At 43.2% G+C, this 24,224-nt stretch overlaps 1 protein-coding gene across 1 annotated transcript in view; it reads left to right on the forward strand.

The window, feature by feature from the left end:
- zfhx3b (zinc finger homeobox 3b) overlaps positions 1-24,224 on the forward strand; it is a 218,663-nt gene that overhangs the window by 14,255 nt on the left and 180,184 nt on the right. Inside the window, exon 2 of the mRNA XM_019886699.1 lies at positions 10,606-10,663. The gene's annotated coding sequence lies outside the window, so the exon portion shown is untranslated. The remainder of the gene's footprint in view (positions 1-10,605; positions 10,664-24,224) is intronic.

The raw sequence follows: 24,224 nt of genomic DNA on the forward strand, positions 1-24,224 counted from the left end.
TTTTTTTATATTTTGTTTTTTTTTTTTTTTTTTTTTTTTTTTTTTTTTTTTTTTGAATCGCCTTCGTTCTCCGATCAAATGTAGCCTCTGAGTTTTGGCCGCATGTGTGATTCAATTTGAGACTTCGACAAGCCTAAATTGTGCATAGTGATGAATGTGAGGATAAACTTGTGTTTGTCTCCATGTGCCTTGTGAGTGGTTGTTGACCAGTCCAGGTTGTACCCCTCAAAGGCTGGGTGTTAAAGGAGCATTCACATAATAAATAGAAATCTCTCCCTTATGTTGGAGTTACTTTGTAGATGCTTGTCATCTATATGTGATTTTCCATAGTGCCTCAAAACAAAACACCAAGGCTTTAAATTGGCTAAGAAAATTATGTGACTCATTATGCCCGATAATAAAGCTCAACGGCAGATGCTTTATTAATGCACTGCATGAATAGATGAACCCTGGAAGAGATGCCAGTATCCTTGATTCTGTTTGTGTGTCACATCGTGAATCAGAGCGCAGCTTACAGTATATTTAAAAGACTAAGAAGCCCTTCTGCTGTTGCTCTTTTTATGCATCAGTATTTTGCCAATGAAACTATAATATAATATAATATAATATAATATAATATAATATAATATAATATAATATAATGACTGAAAAATGCCAGCAAGGCTGGGCGTGGAGCATGAGTAATGCTTTGATTTAACTTTGATGAGTGTTTTTTAAATTTTATTGGATTATTTACTTATTTTTGAGGAAAAACATATTACCGGTAGGCAGCCCGGTGGTTCAGTGGTTAGCACGTCGACCTCACAGTGCAGCGGTACTGGGTTAGTGCCAACTCTGGCCTCCCTGTGTGGAGTTTGCATGTTCTCCCTGGGCCCGCATGGGTTTTCTCCGGGTACTCCAGTTTCCTCCCACATTCCAAAAACATGCATGGCAGGCTGATTTAACACTCTAAATTGTCCCTGGGTGTGGAAGCGAGGTTGGTTGTTTGACTCTGTGTGCCCTGCGACTGGTTGGCAACCGGTTCAGGGTGTCCCCCGCCTATGGCGAGAAGATAAACTCCAGCATCCCTGCGACCCTTGTGAGGATACCCGGATCGGAAAATGGATGGATGGATGGATGGATGTAACAAAACAAGCCCACGGCTTGGTTGAAACTTTGATGTGGAAATTTCACACACCCTGTTCAAATTCCATGTTTTTGTGATAAGAAAACCTTTATTTGTCTCACAATGGAGAAATCCCCAATTTACAGCAGCAAAATTATGAAAGGGAGAAGTAGAAGATGCGATAAACGATAGCAAGACAAATAATTTCAAAAGCTGTTTACACCATTGTGGCCTATAACCTGTGCGACTCATTTGGAAAAAAAAAACTCTTGAAGAGGGGAAGTAAACACAAACAATTGAACTAGTTTTATTGCGCAAGTGTGCACACCCTGTTCTAACTGGTATGTCACTGTGTTCAGAACAACACAATCATGGCCAATTTGTGTTAAATGGGAGCCAGTTCACACCTAACCCGATTTAAAGTGCCACCGGTAAACCCCGAAGAAAGTTCAGCTGTTCTAGTAGGCTTTTCCTGACATTTTTCTTTTAGTTGTTAGCTTGCAGAAAGCTTAAAGTTTTGTACCAGCACTGGCTTCTATTTCGAACTGTTTGTAATTCTTTTCATCTTATTAAATGCCCCAGTCCTAGTTACCCTAAAGCATGGTGAGTTGTACAGGTCATAGGTCGCACTGTGGAAAAAGGTTTTTTTTTGGGGGGCGGGGGGGGGACTTTTTTTAACACAAAAACCTGGCATTTGAACAGGGGCGTGTAGATTTTTTAGATCCACTTTGTTAGCTTGGGGATCATCAGCCATCTTCTCTCTCCCTTGCGTTCCCCTAAGCTGAACTCTTAAGGCACCTCATTATAAGACTGCCAGGCTCTTGGCCTCACCGGCTGTGGCGGAGGTGAAGAATATCATATCATCATAAAGTGGAGATGGCATTACACTCGTCACAAATTATAGATGAATTTTAGTGTGTGGTGGCAGGCCTGGCAGGCGAGTGCTTCACTTAAGTGACTCTCAGGGTCTGCAATACCGCTTCAGCCTTCAAATGGAAGAACAGTGAGCGTGAACATGCACTCCTAAAGATGTATTGTTTATGGAGCAAGAAAAAAAAAAAAGATTTCGTTGCCTAAACTACAGCATTGAGACCTTGTGTGAGGCTGGTCCAAGTTCATGTTCATCAGTCCTGGTTCTTGTCAGCCTTAACCAAAATATTAGAATATCTCTCGGTAGAATACAGGGCAGTTCTACTCTACAAACACAATCATTCACATTGTTGGACATGTATAATGAAAAATATAATCAATTCGCCTCCGGTTGAGCTTCGGGTGCATCAAATTAGTTTACTTTGGAAAGGTATTTGCACTAAAAATAAAATATAGCTTTTCCTGTTCTCCACACAATTGCAATAACTGTTTGCTAATAATTTTGCCAACAACCAAACTCCCTCAGCTCACAGGTTATGGAAGGAAAAGCATCATTATTTCTTTCCCTATCCAAGTGCAAGTACAACACTTATTATACTTGATGTTCATCTAGTTTTCCTAGGCTGAATGGCTTTTGTACGTATATACATCTTTGACCGGAGGTGTAATACCGTCGTGTCTTCTTGCAGTACAGTGTTATGTTCCTATCAGTGCCTTTGTCCTTGAATCTCAAAGGATCCTTGCTAATATACTTATATTAGGCCAATCAAGCGGCTGCAGACAGTCTAATTGAATCGTCAATACCTGGAAGAATCGTAAGCAATGTTTAGAGACATCTATATTTGTGTGAATAAAGTTTACCTCGCCTCGGCTCTCAAGAATCTTTCATCTCCCACAAGCTGAGCCTTTGGTGCATTCTTAATAATTATTTGGTTGACTTCATGCATGAATACGTTCAGTGATGTGTAAATAAGTGACCTTCCAGCCGGTGAACTTTGGCGGCAGAAGCTTTGTGTGCCCGTCTGCTGTTCGTTTGCGTTTTAATATGTCCCAGTCTTATTTTTAAACCATGCAAACTCAGACTAATTGAAAAAAATAAGTTGAAAGATGTTACCACGAAAATAGGACATGACAGACGGCGCTATTGATTTTATTGATTGATTCCACTTGGATGCTTGCAGTTTTGGTCTAAGCTTATAAACGCTCATGGAATTTGTCACTAAGTCCCCGTGGATAACTGTGCTGTGGCATGGAAATGGCAAATAAATGTCTTGAGCCTCTCTAGAACATTTGAAGAGAAGAGAGATTTTTGGCCTGAATAGAAAGCTGCTGAATTGGTATTTTTTTAATCCTTTTTTCCCCCTTTTTAATTGGCACATATGTGGGTTTGTAGTTTACACTGATGCAGTTGGAACAAAATGTATTAAAACAAACTTTATAAGATTGGATGTTGGATGTGCAGACGCACGTGTGAAACAGCAGTAATCTATACTGAATTTCGAGCAAAGTTGGCATTATGATTATAAACTGCAGCTAATGAATTCTTTTAGATTTTCCCAATGATTATTTGAGTAATCAGAAAAAAAAACCCTAATATTTCTCATTATGAAACACAGTTACGAGTTTGGGTCACCGTTCGCCCACTCATGTCCGACTGTCGTATCTGTAACTGGGTGTGTATGGCTTTAAAAGAGAGGGCCTGGCCTGGTGAGTGACGTGGGTGACAGTCTGCATGTTGAATGACTCGCCGAGAGGGGTGGCCATCGGCAGCTTGTGTATGAATATGTTTGTCACAGATTGGTTTTCCGCTTCCTCCACCAAGTGTGAGGGAATATCATATTTGTTACCAGCATAGCTCAAAATACTGATTCAGAACATCATCAAAAATGTGGTAGTTGGGAAGCGCTTTTCAGTGTTCATCATGGTCGAACACTAACCGATAAGCCGGGCGGGAGGAATCGACCGCATTTGTCTAAGTGCTCTTGGTCTCGATGTAAATGCTTCACATGGGTGGACATGCATGGCCATTTTTAGGGAATAACAACCAAAGCGCAGTCAAACACGTCGTACTATTGCTCGGCCAACACACTCACACAAATGCACACACTGACCAGCTCACACCCCCTCGGGGCTGTGGGGCAGCATTTGAGCGATGTCTCCCCAGGGGGCTGATATTTTATAGTTTGTGTCCATCAGTGGCATAGCCCGGGGCGCCAGGGTTGACAGTAAGTGCTCTCAACACCGGCGACACTGATTCATCTGCGCTATGACACAGATGAGAAAGAGTGGGGGAGGGTGGATGGGGCAGGGTGCATGCGCATGTTCTGTTTACGATCAGTACATGGTGAAGTGAACTCCAAACTGCCTTCTGTTCATTGGCAGATCCACGGACGTTCAGCACAGACAGACAGCCACGTGACAATATCACGGAGTAAGAAAGGGGCTCCCATCTCACATGGCGTTTCAATGTTTCACTCACTACTTCACCATGCGCGCTAGTGAACCACTTCTACATAAATAGAGGGAGGCTGCCTGTGAACCCCAGCCTTCCACATGTGCATACTAAGCACTCGATGTGTCACCTCTTCCTGACAATCCTATTTTTTTTTCCCCGTATGAGGCTTGTGTTCATTTTTCCTTGTCAGCAGAAAGTAATTTGCTGTATTGTGATTCACTTCTAAAACTTTGCGACGAGGTGTCTGATAAGTCACTGGCCCCCCACTGCAATCCCCGCACCCATACCGGAGCATCACCCACAATATGGAAATAAATAAATAAATAAATAAAGGTGGCACCCCAACCCCCATCCAATCTCCAGCCAACGGCACCCCGCACCCCATCTCCTTTCCAGACTGAGCGCGACATAGCCGAAGCTGAGGCGGGCTGCTAAATTAGATAAGCAGGGCTGAAGCACAGCGCCCCTGATTAATAAAAGATGCAGTGCTCCCTGGGGATGGTCCCTCTGAGGGCCCGGCAGAATCCAGCCTCAGACAATGAACCTGGCTCTCCCACAATGAACAGGAAATGGAGAAAATGAACCAATCATGGAAATATAACATTTAAACCAGTACGAGCCTGTGACCCTCCATCATATTACACATGCAGCAGAATAGATAATAGCATGTGCTAAAGGTGCAGAAAGGGAACAAAAATGTGAACACATTCACTTATTTTGGAAGCGTGGCCCACCGTTGACGTGTTTGGATAGAACCACCGAGTTCCTGCTGTATGAGGACAGACAGAAATTTGCATGGCTGTTAGCTACTTCAAATTCATGGTCAGTTTCTGTGCTTCGGTGGTCCACATTAACAGTCTGAATATATATTTAACATAAATTTTCGTGATCCAGATGCACATTTTTCGCATTAAATAACCCCCCTTTAACTCATACTATTTTTCAACACAAGAGCAGTAGCACATAATTCTGCCCTTATGTTGATATTAATTCTGAGTTTTGACAGAGAGATATGAACATTACATTTATTAACATAGCCTGGTTGTGGTTTGCAGTGGTGTTGAACTGCACCCCATCATTTTGAAAGGTGCTTCTTCATATTTACTTTATTTATCATTTCATTTATTCATTCAACGTATTCAGCAACATGAGCTTAGAGGGAAAGTATATTAGAGATTCTTAGTATGATGAACTGCAGTTTTCCACCTCTGCATATTACAGCCACGGCGATTTACAACACGGTGTTAAATTAGTATGCCACTGATGGTGTCAATTTGAAATGAGTCGTTTTAGATGATTAATAATTAGATGTAACCATTGTTGCAGTCAGTGATTGCATTTTGTTTATTTACCATGTGCGTGTATACATTCCTGCTTATCAGAATATGCATGACCTATTTTGAAAAGATGATAATGTCGGTCAGGTTAAATGGATAAGTTTTTGGTTTTGTTGAAAATGTATGCTTTTTAAGGATATAATACAGTATATTTTAAAATATTGATTATTTAAAATAGCACTGACTTTTTCGTGATTACTACCTATGGATTTTACTTGTTTTTAAAAACCTTCAGATAATTATACGATAGTACTTTTAGGTGTGTCGGATAGGTTCCAAGAATGGTGTCACCAAAGTTATACAGCAATTCAAACCCAAACTATGAGTTTTCCGCTTCAATGTGGGCCTGAGGCGAGATTGGTGGCAAGACGTCCCATACAGCTGCTTCACACACCTGCTCAAAATGTCCCATTTGCATCTGAGCATCTGACAGTTCCTGGCCGTTGCTGGAGCAACCTCCAACCTCACCCGACCTGGTGCTGTGTAATTTTTTTTCCTCCTTCCTATCAAGAAGAAGTGCTTGAAGGTATTGCAGAAGGCTACGAAAGTATGTTAGACTCCAGGGGGATTTTCTTTGAAGGAGAAAACTCGTAGTGGGGGTTTGAAATGTATCTTTTGAGACACCAGTCCTGGAAGTTTTTGGACAGAAACATACTTCACGAATAATATTGCTATTGGAACAAAAAAGAAAAACACAAATGGAGTAGAGGGCAGACCCTCCTTAGAGCTGATCAAAGACCAAAGTGCATTTCTTTGTTACAATTAAGCAACATGATTTTTCAGGGTGAATGTTAATGACTCGACTTTCTCTGGAACTGCGTTAAAATGTTACGATTCTTCCTTGACCCATGCACTACCCCTCGACAAAATCGGTTATGTAATTAGGGCCAACTTCTGGTCATGAACTGACGAAAACTAATGACGACTGGAACATAATTTAATTAATTGAGGTAACAAAGTGCTATTTTTTTGGTGTGCAACAGGCTAACAGATGTTCGCTCAGCTGTCCTGCCACTTCATCCCTCCGCGAGTCCCATTCACGTTCATTCCAAATTGACTTTGTTTACCACTGGGATGTTATCATTCTCACTACCCGTGTTCAGAATGCCAGCAATGAGACAGTTGCCTGCGGAGACCAACACAATTAACGTCATATAATCACCTACCTAAACATGTGCTTGTAAATGTGCATTAAAGCAGTGCTCACGTCATCATTATACTCAACAAAAGCATTCAGTGAAACCTGCTTGCCCAGCAAATGGTTCACCGGTTCACGATATGAGAGATACAGTAGTCGAGAATAATCAAGATGATTCGCTTTACACGTATGTACCTGAATGCAGTCACATGATTTAAGGAGGAATATTTTTCTTTGGTACGTGGTGGGCCTTTGTAGCGAACGCCAAGGCGTATTATCTTGAAATAAGCTGCACCTGCTACTGCCTGTGAACAATAGCAAGACGCTTCTAATATTCTGCAAGATAATGCTTGTCATATTGAGATGGAAAAAAGGTCAAGGGTTAGCCTGTAAGATTCTGATTGCTTTTGAGCATCACGCGCCCCTTCCCTGAGATAAAATGGACAGGGATATTTCTTTTACAGCGCCGCTCATCGAGACTGCACAGCAATTTTAGGCAACAGTTCAGTGAGGAGGTGTATAGTCGTGAAATGATTAGAGCGCGTCTAACAGTCAGCACTCGACACAAAAAATGGCGCAGATAGAATCTTGCCTCAGCAATTTTTTTTCTCTTTGCTTTTTAGCTGTTCAATTCTCTCCATACCACTCCGACTTACAAAGATTGATGGCTTTTCTATATGCATGTAGGCTGTGCACATGCAGTTGAACCTGCGTTTGACCTCCATCTGCTCACAGCTACTGTAACATTTGCCACAAGAAAATGTATTTCGACTTCTCGTAGACAATGTAAATTATAACGCAGCATGTAGTAAATCTGCTCTATTCTACAGTGAGTTTAAGTTGTTCAGTGAAAATTAATTATATCTCAAATCTCCTTTCCTGATTGAAATGAATGGAAATGCCATTAATCTGTCCGCCCCCCCCAAATAGTAATGTTTTTAATGAGAAAAATGGCACTCAATAATATTGTATTGTATGAAAACATACAGCAAATAAATTGAATGGAAAGAAGGAATGAAACTGTTTTTGGCACACTTCCATTAATTTGTGATGCTCCTTCTGATTTGCACGCCTTGGCCATCTGAGGGCAGTATAAAACAGACTTACAGATATACATAGCAACTCCTCATTCTTCATTCCGTAGGCTGCACTTGCTGGGCTTTACCACTGTGCTGGTTGTAACCCGAAACAACTGGGTGCCCCCTATGGGGTCATGTCTCATTCGACTTTTTTAAGGCCGTGTCGTTGCAATCGAACTGTTCCTTAGAACCTCTTCCAACCTGGTCCTCGAACGCAGGCCGAGGAGGCCCGTGACATCACTGTCATCTGATTGGCTGACAAATGTGGGTGTTTCTTGAACCGCAGAAAGGAACTCTACTGCACATGCTCATTTCATGGCTTTATGCAAGCTATACAGCCGGCCAGTACCAAGTTTACAGTAAACATATTTTACAGTAATACACTCTTAAAACAGTTGGCTGAAAAATCACCCAAGTTGGTCTGAAATGGACCAACTAAACTTTGTGGGTGTCGTTTAACCACAAATGATACTGTATATGAAATAACAATGAAATAAAAACAGAAATGTTAGTGTTGTTTTTTTTAAAAAAACAACAAACCATTTTCTGGTGTTTTTTTTTTTACCAAACAACCACATTTTGGGGTTATTCATTCAACATTGGGTTCGGCGATGTGTGTGCTGCTCGCAAAAATATTTACCATAAGCTACGCAGGTACACATGAAATTGTAAATATGGGTAAGTAATGTTGTAAAATACAATATACTGTACATACTGTATTTTAATGTCTTGGTGGCAGGCGGTTGTCTCACGTGCACTTGGAAATAGATTTTTTTGTCTGTGAAAGCCTCTGTGCGTTTGATGAGCTGCAGTTTGCAACATCACCACTTCGTGCACCTGCGACACGTATTTTGAATCACTGCAAAACCAGCTGCCTGGACTGAGCCACTCGTGAAATCTTGTGGCAGAACCCCACATACTGCGAGTGCACAGGAGAGTCTCGCACAGTTGAGCCTGCCCCCAATAAATTGGTGCTAGTTGGAATGGAGAAGCAACTTGCCAATCAAAGCCGGGCTAGAGCCGCAATAGGCCATTCCGGAACCTGTCATGGAAAAGCACATCATGATTAGTCGTTCTTCTTGGAGGCTATGTACCGCAGGTGTTTTCATTGTAACGTCAACTGGAAATGTCAATAAATATCTTGAATAGTTTTAATTGTTGAATAGTTCACTAATTAAAAAAAATACAAATGACAAGTAATACATGTTTCCAACATGTCGAACAGAAAGAGGCAATACAACCAAACAAACGAAGCAAATTGCACTGTAAATTGCTGAAAGCATCAGACACAAAGCCCAAGCTAATGTGACTCCAATCACAAAATCCCTCTGTCTTAATAAAGGATGCTCTGACATGTATAACAAATCTGTGACTTAAAAATAATTCATATTAGTGGATATTGTGTGAAAATCCCCCAAAGCATTACATACCAACAACATGAGATCATTTATCATTTTCTTTGTCTTTCATTTCTTTGCTTAGAAGCTTGTGAATAATCTCTTTGACCTGGTTTCTTCTACCCCCCACCCCACTTTTCTCTTGATGGCACCCTGAGGGCCATATGTATCTCGCATTATGCACTCACCCAAACAGCCTCCTCTGAAGAGCAGTCCAGCTTGTAGGAGTGGCTTCCTTCTGCCCTTGAAGGTCATTTTGGTGGTCATGTGATTGGCCACCGGAACCCCCCGGGCCAAATGACAAACGGAGCTGGCAGGACACGGAGGGCGTCTGGGGTGTTTTTCCACAAAGCATTCCATAAAAGTGTAACTGGGCTGTATTTGCCCTTTCCTCTTGTTCTGTGTTCAGCCAACAGGCCCCTGAAGATCTCTTAAAAGAAAAAAAAAAAGTGCTGATGCACTCGCGCTCATGTAATCTTTCTCGCTTCCCTCCATCCCGGCCCCCCTCCCTTGAACTCCCTTGCATTCCCTCACAGTCTGCCGCCAACGCGGGCGACAAGGCGACGCAGTCAAGGGGGCTTGTTTGGGCCCCCAGCTAATCAGCGCACATTAGAGCATGACTAAATAAATCTTAAGTGCTGCTAATTGCTTACCAGTGAAAACAATAACAGAGCACTTGCCCAGAGGCTCTGGAGTAGTGAGGGGCTGGGGCACTGGGGACTCGGGGTAAGGGGGCGGCGGGGGACTGGCACGGGGCCAATGGAAGACACCAGCACCATCAGTCACCGCCACTGCCTCCATGTTTAACTCACACACCACTTGGCACTGTCACGACACACACCAGATGCCCCGCATCCACCATATGCGGCCCATATTGCCTGCAGGCCTCATCGGCCAAAAATTAGCCTTACATGACAACTTCAGACAAGCCTTGTCCATTCACTTTCAGAAGCCATCTTACATCCCTGCATTAATAAACATGAATTAGTAATGACACAATTAGATGGCCTCGTTCCGACATTTACGTTTTGCATTTACGGGATTCTCCGCTGCGTTCTGGACTGGACACCAGACCTTTAGATGATAAGACGGCGAGAGTTGAAAGGAAAAGAGGTCATTGGTGAGCTTAAAATGTAACGACGAACATCAGACGAGATGTCTCTGCTTGGAAAATATTTCTTCTGTCTGTTACCTTCTGACATGCAGCGTTTGTTTCTCTCGTAGGTTTGGCCTTCGGAGAGGGAATCGTTTGAATAGCCTGCAAACTACTGTGATCAAAAAGGTACGTGCCATTTAGTAGCAGACTCAAGCGAGCATTTAGAATAAAGTCTTATGAAAAGTAAAGCACTGTATTGTCTCAAAACTGGACTTTTTGCAATTAAAATGTGGATCAGTGCACCTGTGTGAGCGCTATACACCCTTAGAATCAGAGTTTGCAATTTTCTACCGTTCGATAATACCCCTGATTCATAATGTTGTGTTATTCCAACACGAAATGTTATCGGTTTGAAGTTGTATTTTTTGTGAGGCTGTGATGGTTGTGATTGACACCCTACAAGTCACGCCTTCTGTCTCGTTAGTTAAGGTCTCTTTGGCGCAGATAATAAGGTGATTTGAGCCTAATCTAACACTCATTGATTGTTATTCCTTGCGTGGAGTTGTATTTTATGAAATTAGAGGCACTAAATGGGACGAGAGACAGCTGACTTTATTCATATTGATTGTGTTCAACTGGCAAGTCGTAATGACTGCTTGAAAAAAATGAGACAAAACATGATTTTTATGAATATGCTCACTTCCGCTTTTAAAAAAAGTTCAACACAAACATTCAAGTTTCCTTTCGAGAGGTCTTTTCCAGTTTCCCATTTTCCCCAAGTCTTGCTGGAATGAGCATCTCATTCTCACCGTGTCTCCTCTGCAGCGTTCCAGCATTTTCCCACGGGACTTGTGTGCTTTTGTTCGCGTTTCTGTCAACACGCAAAGCCTAATTGCTTGATTAGATGAGGTTGACTGGCCTGTTAATTGAATGCTAATTTGGATGTGATGTGTCTAATGAAGATATTCATTTATTGTTTGGCACCCGTCCAAGAGTTAGTTTTGACTCAAGAGCAGAATCAAACGGAAAGGATGAAAGTAAACAGGAAAAGCCTGCTTTGAAAGCACATAAATGAAATGTACAAGGTGATAACATTTGTCTCCTTGAAATGAAGCATGTTATTATGTGGCGAGGCACTGATGCAAATGGGGAAAAAATTACACACCAGTGGAATTGTAGCATGAGTGTTTTTACTTAGCAGCTTTTGGCATATTGTACTAATGGGGAATGTTAGAACATGATGACTGTCCTTTCAATGAAAACTGTTATTTATTTAACACAATTTATTACCGATACAGACAATGTATGTGAGTTTGTTAATAATATGCAAAAATTATAGACAACATGAGAGGATAGTACTGATTTGTGAAAAAAAAATTGAAATTAACATTAACACACATTTATAGCTGCATGAGTGAGAATGTGATGCGATGATCCGGAACTAAGTCAAAAAAAACTAAACAGCTGACCACCTGCCATCATTGCCTGTTATGACATGAGCTTCCTGTTTAAATGACCCACTTTACAGTATTTTTCAAATGTCTATAATGGACATTATTCTTTATTTGGATTCCAAAGTAAAAAAAAAGAAAATAGTTTCACACAAGTGCTTTCCTATACCACAGCTCCGGTGGCATTGGCAGTAAGATCTTCCAACAAAGCATGGATAGCTTGGAATGTTGTCTCCCTCAAAGCCTCAATTATGCACAAGGACATCACATTTAAAGCCAGTCAATACAATCTTGATTTCGGTTTAGCATTTGGGGTGAGTAGGAGAGAGGGAATCCCAGAGGGTTTTGGAAATCCTCTTTCAGGTCCAGCACAGCTCAAGGCCTTTCATTGACTGCTCATTGCGTTTGTTGGTCAATCCAGCGAAAAAAAAACAAAGAAAAAAACAGCTATATTCCCACAAACCAGGAAGTAAAAAAATCCCTGTATTCCATGTTGAACGTGGCCAAAAAAGTCCCAAAACACTGTGACTTGCTTGCTTCAGCTTTAACTTACTAGATTAGAGTTGACACATTGATAGAAGCATTTTTGTTCCTTCCTGGTGTTGATATCCAGGACGCGGTTTATTCATTTCCACCAGATCCATGATTATCTCCAACATTTCAGGTTTAGGTGTTCTATTTGCAGTTGAACATGTGAGCTCGGTACATGTTTGGCCTCTTGTGTCCAAATTGTGTTTCAGAGGCGGAGAGAGTTTCTCTCTAGAAACAACAAAAACAGTGTTAGAAGAACAGTGGCTCAATCAACTTCCATGGTTTTGTTAGGAACTATAAATGTCTCCTGACCTTGCCTCTTTCAGGCTCATCTCCCTATAGCCTCATGCAGTCATGCTCACCACACACATGCAGCAATATACCTGAGAGTGCGTCATAACAGGCCGGGAGTATTAGAGGTAGTAGCGACCTCAGGTATGGAGTGGACCTCCATTCTTACACAACCGTGAATTTCTTTGCATTATTGCTTCATCTATCACTTAGCCACGTACTTTGCGCAGTCGTCATTAGTCACCCTCACTCGCCCGCGCTTAATGAGAAAGCAATTACCATAGGCTTCGGCCCAATCCCAGTGGCCTGGCAGCATAGTCCGAAACCCGTATCACAACCTGCTGGGCTCTGCGTCTGCCGCTCGCTCGGATTGCCCCTCTCCTCCCTTGTACCTCTTCTCCTTTTCACTGTGGCTGCAGACTCTCTCTTTCTCCATCCTCTCCACAGCCTCTCTCTTTCGCTCCTCCCAGCTCCCAGGCAGCTCGGGGTTTTAGACGGATCACTCTCACAATGGTTGATCAATACAGGTATTGATCTCCTGGCAAAATGTTTAGAAAATCCTTCTGGGCAGCTGTGGTGCAGCAGCGAAAGGAGGCGGGGCGGCGAGAGGGCCAGCGTGCCATGTTATTCTTTGGCGAGAAAGCCACCGCCGACCTGATTGGCCGTCAGCCTTGCCAAAAAGAGGGCTGCTACACTGTGTGGAGGCTTCGTCACTGTGGCTTGGCGGTCGTCCCTGGCTCACTCTGCGAAACTTCCCGGACCTCCAAAGCGGGGCTCTGCCCGATGTTGACTGCTGGCCAAGCTTTGGCACCCGCTCCCTCTCCTTTCTCTTCACTCTGGTAAATTAATCTGCATAAATTAGCAACCCTGCGGGAGACCCTTAACGATGCTTTCATTCCCACTGACTTGCCTCCCTTAACTGGAAAACACCCCAGAGCTTGCCTACACGTGTCGTCCAATATAATCTCCCGAAAACCATGAATATCAGAATGGGCACATAGGAGAAGCCTAAACCCAGCATGTGCCTGTTCTCAGGAGGGGTCAATCCATCATCTCTTCTCTTACTTTACTGCAAAAGAAAATGACTCCTTGGGTATCGTGAGCAAAATTAGAAGAATGACAGCGCACACTGAGGTCATTGTGTGTGATATTTGCACAATAAGAACGGAGAGACTGTCATTATCCTTGGATGTGAATGGACAGCAGACAACGTGTGAAAACTGAATTTATTCAGTCCCCATTGGCCTCATGTACAATGGGTGCGTACGCACAAAAACATGGTATCAAGAGTGATATGGCCGTACGAATGTGCGGCGAATCATAGAGATGAAGCTGGGGAGTGGCCGGTGCACTGGCGTGCAAAGTACAGGTGATGACCGGGGCGAGCAGTTGTTTTCGACGTCCAAGAAAACTTTTGGGTTTTTTTTTTGTCGACGGGTGGGGCATTTTTACCCTGGAAGTATCCGCCCATGTCGGGCAGCACGCCTGAACCACAACCATGTCTCTGGTTTTGGAGTTGACGCTGACCTAAAACCCCAGGCCACCGTGTCAATTTAACACCGTATTCAATAAGTGTAAGCCCTCGCGATTACTAATGTCGCTATATTTTCGGCCATGTCTTTGTTAACCAGCTCACCTTTTGTGAGGTTCCCCCCCCCTTTTTTTTTTTATTTGTGACTCATGATAATCTGATTACTTGATCATGCAGTGACTATTCCCAACGGCAGGCACTAATTTGCATATTTATTTCGGAGGGGTGGAGAACATTTGCGTGGTGATTGAGATGTGTGAAAGGAATGTACTCGGATTCATGCGTACACAGCGATGCATTCATCTGGGTGTTTTGTTTTGGGGTTTTTTGTGTGTGTGCAATGGTTTCTGGATCTGGCCGTATGCAAGCCATACAAGCTGTACATGAGGCCGTAGGACCATTTACTGCATACTTGTACTCTGATCTTGGCAGCACTTTGGGCTTGCTGGCTTTCGCTATAACCTTTACAGGTGAACTTTATTTGACCTTTTCTAAATGTTTGCTGTTGTCCAACTTCTCAGTATTTTCTTTTTGTACTTCTTGCTATTCTTTAACAAGGAGCTCAATGGCAAAATTCAGAGCAGGGATTTGATCCACAAAGCAAACTTCGATAGCTTTCTGTGGCTCTCCCAGTCTCTAAGATGACACTCTCCACTCAGCAACTCTCCTGTTTGCTGAAAAGTACTGTTGTTCAATTGTTAGGCATTGTCTTGGTCACATGGATATCAAAATGTGGACTGCATGATGTGAGGACTGTTGAAATACCAATTCTAATTGAACCTGAAAATTTACTGTTTAATTTATGGACCAAATGTGTTGTGTATTTTGCCGTTCAGCTCCTTGACATTGAATCATTGAATATACAGTATGTGTTCAAAAGTTTAGAGAAGGTCAAATTAAGCTCATCTGGAAAAGATTTTCGGTACAGTCTAAAATGTCACGTGAACATGCACTATCACCACCTTTTGGTGAATATTGTAGGTTGAAATATGCAGTTTATTGATAAGGGACTCCATTTGAATGTTGAATTGTGTTGATTCACTATGCTGTCCCTCTTGTCTTTCACCTGTCACACAAAGTTAAACTGAAGTGATGAGCAATAATTTCCATAAATAACACCATTTCTCCTTATGCTGCTGAACTGGGAAAAAACATGTCGCCCGAGCTGGGGACCTGCTCGGGAGGTGCTTGTGACTTTTTCAGTGATGATCAGAATCAGAATCATCTTTATTGGCCAAATATGTAGAGCACACAAGGAATTTGTTTCCGGTAGTACAGGCTGCACTCGTATTGCAATAACAAGCAACTACGATAAACAAAGACATGTCATATAAGTATCGAAAGACTTTACAAGTATGTAGAGAACTGGAGCTACAATGATCATTGCGGTAATACTGTTCCAAAGGGGTGTGCAGAAATGCAAAGAGCCACTATAGATTTGAGTTACTGTTTAGGGAGTTAATGGTGAGATGGAAGAAGCTGTTTGAATGTCTGCTGGTTTGGTAGCGCTTGCCTGAAGGGAGTAGCTGGAAAAGGTGGTCCAGTAGGATTTACCGTGCCCTTGTCTTGGTACTTGCGGTGTGTAAGTCCTCGAGAAGTGAATAGGGCGGTGCCAATGAATTTTTTTTCCGCAGTCCTAACTGTCCGTTGCAGTTGGCTTTTGTCCTTTTTTTTTTTTTTTTTTTGTGGCGGCCCCAAACCCAACTGTGATAGAGAAACACAGAACTGATTCGATGACTGCTGTGTAGAACTGTCTCAGCAGGTCCTGTGATATGCGGTGTAATATGATTCTTTACACAGAGGAGGTCATTAAAGTGTAACTTTGTGCGTGATCTAACTTGTTCTCACGTCTCAGATCTTGTTGAACATGGTCAACATCTGTCCGCCATAAGACCAACGATAGCCGTGTCTGCACACGCTTGTGTACGCGTTAGTCTATTTTGGTTCCACCCTCCCTCTCTGCCTTCCATCCACACCAATGCCCAATCCATCGTAGATCTCGTTGTTTAACACATTGTTGAATGTGTATCATGAGGAGTGTTGGATTGCTTAATTACAGTATCTGCAGATTAGAGGACCAAGAATAGGCACGCTCTCGTTAACAAACACCAGACTATGATGGACAACTGTATAAGCGCTGTCGTACAAACAGTAGAGCTTGAATTACCCCGTAGGGGCATTCAATACCATAACATCTGGTCAAGAAGCCGAGTCCCTTGTCATGTTGTTTGTGGTTGAGGAGTGTTGTGTGGCTTTCTGTCATTCTCCACTTCTACCCAGTGTCTTAGCTGTCACTCGTCCATGTTTTTTTTAATGCCATATTGACATACCGTACGTGGCATTCATTGCCCTGCCTTTCATCTATTCCCCATGCACCTATTTTTTTATTTGTATGTTCATTTTGAAATCCAGCCATCATTTTCCCCTTCATTTTTTTCCCCCACCTTCCGCTCCTTTCTACACCTGCCCTTCGCATCTGTGCGAGTGCGTGCTATTCATTTCATATGAATTCAGGGACTCTTTGGTGCATGCTTCCGGCAGAAATCAATTTCAGCTCAGACAGCATAACCAAACAAAGCTCCGAGCTCATTTCATCGTGGGCCTCGGTGTAACCCATCTCTCTCATTCTGCCGTCATCGGAAGACATTTTGTTCTCACTCTGATGCTATTATGTCAGTCACTACAGACGTGTGCTGATGTGTGACTGCCGCGGCTAAATGGATCTTGGCAAGAATGATCGTTAAAAAGTAGACGGTTTGCATCTGTTAATGTATGTGTCACTTTTGTCACCCGTGTGTGTGTGTGTGTGTGTGTGTGTGTGTGTGTGTGTGTGTGTGTGTGTGTGTGTGTAAACAAGAGGCGGGGTCCTCCCCCAGCAGTTTGAATCAGACAGACCGCTAGCTTCTCTTTGTACCATCAGTGGAGGCCGTGCAGCAGTTAACGCAGCCTCTGGATCGTCCTCTTTGCTTTGCTCTGCTGTTATTGATTTCAGCCAGACATGGAGACGGACGCAAAGAAAGAGCCATTTCACGGGGAAGTTAAACGGTCAAGTAGCGGGTAGTGGGTGGCTTTCACCACTTTATTGACGAGGTGGAAAAATGTCACTATTATGGAGGCCCTTGCAGCAGATAGAGAGCTGATTGGATGAGTGCCCCGGGGTCAGAGTGGAGCATGTTCCCCCCTTGCAGCCAAACGAGTGCAAATAGAAGAGGAGAGGAATCCACTTGATCTGCAGGTTAGATTTGGTTCAACCGGAACTCTCTGGGAGTATGCATGAGAGCGCCAAATCACTACATTTCATTTATCGTTCATTCATTTTAAGTGAAAATGAGAATGTTAGTGGCTGCTTCTCGAAGGATGAAGACCATGAAAATCATATAAACAGAATCATACCAGCACGTCAATCATCTGGCAACCTGAAGCACTGGGGCAGAAGTCAAGGTGGTTCAAGTACCGTTGCATTCATTCATTCATTCATTTTCCGATCTGCTTATCTTCACAAGGGTCGCGGGGGGTGCTGGAGCCTATCCCAGCCGTCTTTGGGCAGTAGGTGGGGGACACTCTGAACCCGTTGCCAGCCGATCGCAGGGCAACAGAGACGAACAACCATCCACACCCACACTCACACCTAGGGACAATTTAGAGTGTTAAATCAGCCTGCCATGCATCCTTTTGGAATGTGGGAGGAAACCGGAGTACCCGGAGAAAACCCAAGCAGGCCCGGGGAGAACATGCAAATTCCACACAGGGTGGGCCGAGCTGTAATTGAACCCAGTACCGCTGCACTGTGAGGTCGACGCGCTAACTACTGGATCACCGGGCGGCCCCGTTGCATTCAACATTTTATTTTATTTCTGCATTTGTTGTTATGCTTTCTACTGCATTAAGAGTTTCAAGTGGGCTTGCAATTTGAGATAAAAGAAGCTCATTGTGGTCATAGAGGTCAAAGAGAGAGGGAGCAGACTAAAGCATAACCCAGCCGTTGAAAGTGAGAATTACCTTTGTGAAGGCAGTGTGTTTGAGAATGTTGTTGTATTGAAATTCTTTGTCATTTTCACATGTTAAGGAAGCCACTCAATCAACTTAAGCAAAAAGATTCATGGAACAGCACACTCAGCAATGTTCATGCTGTGCAGTACAGTCGTGAGCAGTCCAATGACCTCTATATCGGAGACCCCAAGCTTGCTTTACACAGACACATGGCACAACATACCTGTCGAAGAGCAGTTTCTTTGGGTCCAGAATCAGCAGTTCATTTGCACCTCAGAATGAAGGGGGCATTCCTTTGAGTACCACCGTGTCCACATTTTAGAAGGGGAGCACCGCTGGTTTGAAAGAGGTGTGAAAGGAGGAGTATGGAAAACTCGAAAGGCTCAACATAGGAGAGCATTGCGGCATCATCTATCACCTCCTTATGACAACGTCCTGAATTCCTTTCCCAAATGATGGTCATTCAAGAGCAGTTTAGCCGACAGGTAGATGGTCATCAGTCACGCAACAAAAACAACAATAATTCTGATGTGACCGCGGTGGCACACCCTCCGGAGACTCTACACTTTACAATTTAGAAGTGCAGAACCCTTTTGGATAAAAGATGAAACATCCTGAACAAGCAAAAAGAGTCCAGTTACCTCAATTCAACCTTTACCATGACCTGAATGACTGAGAATCTACACAGTCAATCTTGAAACTGCTTGAACTTGACTTTTGGACCGGGGTCATGAACCCTGCAAAGAATGCACGTTCTTGTGAAACATGTTTTTTTTTTTTTTTTTTTAATAATGTATGACTAGCCATTAAAATCAGATTTTGGGGGATATTTTTCGGGCATTCTTGCAGCGATATGGTCGGGACTCATCAAATGGCTCAGGGTTCAACTTCAAGCCACTCTCAAGCTCCACCTACTCACGTCAGTCAGCCTAATTAGCAGAGCATATCACCCAGCTGGCCGGCCCCTCCTGGCAGCGTAAGACGGACTGGAAAGGTCAGCATGCCACAGCACAGAGCGTGCAGTGCTTAATCAGAGGTGAAATGGTTTCGTTTTCCAAATTGATTCCAGTTCAAATCAAACAAGAGCATCGAGTGTTGAGCCGCTCAACTATGCACGGCCACTGACATGTGATGAATGGCATATTATTCATTTTCTGCTCTACATGACACATTGTACACAGCATGTGAAGAGAACTCTGTTGGAAACTTCAACCGTAAACTAAAATCACGTCGACATCACTTTTATAACATTGGCACAAAGCATTAGGAAATAAATGTTTTGTCTTCACTCCCGCTAACAAAGTAAAGTAAGTACCATTAGCGGTGAGCCCCTGAAGCATTATATATCCTTCTACGCACTCTTAGAAACTCTGCTTTTACACACTTGCCACAGACATGTATATACATCGTGGAGCGTCTCAGTTCACCCACGCGCCTGCAAGCTGCGTGTCCACCAGCTCCCTCACACTGACTGCATAATATATGTAATGAAATAATTTTTCCAGTGGGATGGTTGTGGCTGGGGGATGGAGATGTGTTGTGAATATCAATGTGGCGTCCCCCAGACTTGCTGGTTCAATTGGTATGATGGTAGGGGGTAAATGAATATGCCAAAGTGAGAGGAGCGTTATACCTTTGCCCAAAGCTACCGAAAGAACTGAAGAGTCCACACAGACAGGGGAAGGGGCTCTTCGTTTACCCCAGTAGTCGTTGTTGTGTCCTCTGCATTAACCTCAGTGCCGAATGCCTCTCGTCTCTCAACTGAAGAGCCTCGAATTATCACATGACATCCATCTGTCAATCAAAAAAATGTATACAGTTTGATCAAACTACACCGTCAACAAAGCGATTGGGAAACCTGGCCATGACTCATGCAGGAAGTAGGAATGGAAGACTCTCGTATCCCCTTTGCAACTATAAAAGCCTCCCTCCGACGGAGAGTGGAATCTGTGGGAAGGTTTGCAATGTTCCGATTGGCTGTTTTGGTTGCAGCTATTGCAGCAATGACGGCCCACGATAAGATGTTTTCTCTTTCGGTCTTCATAATGCTAAACATGTAGTTATTGGGTAAAGGTGGCCGAAGTGGTGGTGATCTCCATCACATCCATCCCTGTGCCCACCCTATGTGATTGGTCGAGCCAAATTTATTATTGTTTGCTCAATCTTTTCTATTATTTTTCTTTATGCAACTCTGCCAAAATCTGCTACTGTTGTGATTCTGAAATCACTCCACCATCTTCATCCCAAAGGTTTTTGATGGGGTTGAAATCAGGGTGATGTACTGTTCTTCTCATCCATTATGCATTTGTGGACCTTGCTTTTGTGCACCGGGAATCGAAACGGGCCTCAGAAGCATAGAATTCTCCAACAGTCAGTAAAAGGAAGATTTAGGCTCAATGCCAATTTGATGGGTTTCACATCTGATTGCTTGTTTAATTGATCAAGGATACATCCCGTTCATCACCAATGAGGGTGAAGCGAGGCTATTCTTGAATTCACCCTTCGGCTTGAACAACAGCTTCTCCAAAAAGTCTTAATGAAAATCAGTGGAGAGACAAATTACATTTTCTCCCGTGCCTCACCTTGACTGACTCAAGTGAGCTCATCTGTTCCATCTTGTCAGAGTCGGGATGTCTTGTCTCTGCAAGTCTGTGCTTTGATGTTTTAAACATTACCATTAATAATGTTTTCAGCATCAGAATTAATTGCTTTGCTCCTCTGTCCTGCTCCCTTCATCCTACACTGACGCATGAATAAATCAGCCTTAATCACCTTTGTCTTGAAATTTGGAAGTCAGGAATTTGGGAGGAGACCAAACTTGAACGTGGCCAAGTTCATCTGAGTTGTGTGTATGTGTGACCACAGGTAAATGAAGATGAATCTTTGCTTTAGGTGGCTTTTGCACGAGCACTGATTCAGTCTACTTTTGGAATACTAAGCAGACTGTTTTATATGCCTGATGAACCTTTGCTCAAATATCTGGAATGGTGTTCAAGGATGGCTCCTCCTTTTAAAGACAAAATCTGCGACTTTGAGTTGTCATTCACTGTCGGATGTGGTGGTGACTTTTGCATCGGTTGTATGACAAATTACACCCTACAGATTTCTTTTTGTGGCTTCCAGATGTTCTGTTATCTATGATTCCCACCTGTGTCCGGAGATGTCAAATGAGCTGGGAAAATTCTGACCGAGCTCTGTTAAACTTAGCAAACTTTGGGAAACCTAATTAGTGCCTTTGTTGAGTTCACATCGCATAGCAACATGCTCCTAAATAAACCTTTTCAAAAATATCTCTTATTTTTCATTTGGCTCCACCTCCCATCTTCCAAGCACCTCCCTCTGAGTGCCTTTGGCCCTACCCAGTCTCGGGGGCCCTGCAATGTGAAGACAGGGTGAGGAATGCGCGAAGCATTCAAGGAAACATGAACTGCGATTTTCCCACAAGTATGAAAAAACAGAGACTTGTGGCTATGGAATCTTTCTGACGCAATCATGCAGCGGGAAGGCCCCTGTACAGTGAAGCTGCAAGTCTGAGGACTTGAGCGAGCTGGCGAGCGGCTGACGAGGTTAAAAGTTGATAAACCAAGCTGGTCCGTGGGCCTCTTCGGGAGCAGCACACACCCCTGCAGCATGTTAATTTTTGAGGGTCACCTTATTAATTGTTTGTTGGGCAGGCATCGTTAAAATAGAATATGCGAGATGGAATCGAGCATGAAAGCAGTGTAGAGAATCACTGAGGGGGTCCCGCGAGGCCCCTGTGGAGACCCTCATGATTACCACACCGCCGCTGCTGCTGTAATTCTTCATACATTAAGACCCAAGGTTGAAAGGAATTCCCAAATACAAAAAAAAAAAAAAACAAAACAGTGCCAACTTCAATGAGATTTTCTTTCTGTCCTGATCTAATTATCGCATCTCCCATAATTGCTGTTATATTCATCACAGTGCTCCGTATTTATAGGGTCTGGTTTCATCATAGTAATAAAGCCACTCTGGGATTCTCACGCAAAGAGTTGGAGAGAGAGAACGCTACATCACAGAGCGTAAAGACAGAAGCACATGGAGACAGTCAGGCAAGTTTTTGGATCCAGATATTATTTGATGTTGGCGAGGACAACAACCGGGCTGCTGCACCACCTCCTCTTTTGGCTTGACTTCGCCCTTCCTTCACCTCCTATTCTTTGCTTTCACAACAAGTCAAGTCTGCATGCTTCCTCGTTCAGACTCCATCTTCGCTCCCTGTTCATCCCAAACTAACTTCTGTTTTCAAGGAACCCAAAGCCTTGTATGTTGCTCCCAGTATTTGGGTATATATTTAACACCCACATGTGAGGCCAGGGAGAGTGCCTAGGGAACGGAAAGGAAAACAAGCGTGCCCTCTCTCGCTGCCCTTTGGTGCTGGCCTGCTATAAATACCTCCGGGTGGCGCGCCTGTTGCAGCACCAGTGGCATGGGAACCTCCTGTGGTCCACTGCTTAGCCACTCAAGGCCAGTATGGGAAGGATTTAGCCTCCAGGCTGGCCAAAAGGAGAAGAGGGTAAGAGTGTTCAATGTGGGCGGAAGAACATGGAAGGGAAAATGTTTTGGCGAGTGCAAGGAAATATGGCCACGGTGGTCTTGGGATGTGTTTTGTCTGCTCCTCTTGCTCTCCCTCCCCACCATCTCCCTTTTCAAAAGACTCCATGTCTACAGCATTTATGCGGTTTTGTCTTAAGAAGAATGTATGAATAAGATCTTTTCAAACTCTGCTTTTCCGCACTGCAGTCAAGTGTTGATGATACCCCCCAACCCCCTACACACACACACACACGCACAAACAAAATGGTTTTGACTTTTCAAAGGTTTGTTCTTCACAGTGCTGTCTTCCCTTGTCGGTGCACAACAGACTTAGCTGATGTTTTCAGAGTTCGAGATAATAGTTTTAAACTGACAGACTAAACATCTCGCTTCCTGACTCTTCCACTTCCACAGAGTAAATAGTTTTACGGGCACAAATAGGGTTTAATGACTATTTATTTTGGGCTCGTGTGGTTTCAGGGGGATTTGTAAGTGAAAAAGATGGCGCTAAGGGCCTCTTAAGACACCTCCTGAGATTTTTGGTGGCTTCTTGTTGCACAGATGACATCTCTGCGCTGTATGTCAGCCCAAGTACATGTTCAAGGCCATTAATATGGATTCAGCAAATCCTTGGTAATTTTTACATACATATCGTGTCATTTTCACGAAGGAAAAACGAAAAAACAACATCAAAGTTTCGCATTGGGCTATTTGACATACTGAGTCAACAGATTAAATGTCTCTGTTGTTCCTTAACCCCCGCACTTCTTAGCATTCTCTTTCGGTCTCGTTTTCTCTCACTCTCTTAATACTTTCCTTTCCTTTCGCCCACTCCTACAAGGCTCACTTGTTATTTTTTCGTACAAGGTCCTGTAATTAAGTTTGACATAAGCGTAGGGATTAAATATGCGGTTCAGAGGGGAGAGAAAGGAGCTCTGTTACAATCCCAAGGCCAGCTGTAAAATGGAACCAGATTGTGACACTTGGAGTTGGAAAGTTTCAGAGAGGTGCTGAGATTGGAGCTGTGGATCTTAGCCATTGGCTGAAAAAAAAAGGTTAATCATTTTCAAGCAGATGGCCAACAAACGTATCTTTGGATGATCGATTCTTTCTTTTTGGGAAGATACACAAAAGGTTTCCTGGGCGAACAAAATATTTATGTGCATGCATTCAACCATGATGTGTTGACGGAGTGACATGAGAAAGTGAAATACCTTGCTGGAAACCATGCAGGTAAACATTATATGCTAAGCTGTATCTAATTTAAATTAAAAATAAATCTATTTTCACACAGCGAAGGCAAAGGGAAAAAAATCACAATCCTACATTCCTGATAGTGAGACAGACAAACTGATTGGAGCCATAATGGATTGTGAAAAAAGTATATATATATATA

The sequence above is a fragment of the Hippocampus comes genome, unplaced genomic scaffold, assembly GCF_001891065.2.
Source record: "Hippocampus comes isolate QL1 unplaced genomic scaffold, H_comes_QL1_v1.1 scaffold261, whole genome shotgun sequence".
NCBI lineage: Eukaryota > Metazoa > Chordata > Actinopteri > Syngnathiformes > Syngnathidae > Hippocampus > Hippocampus comes.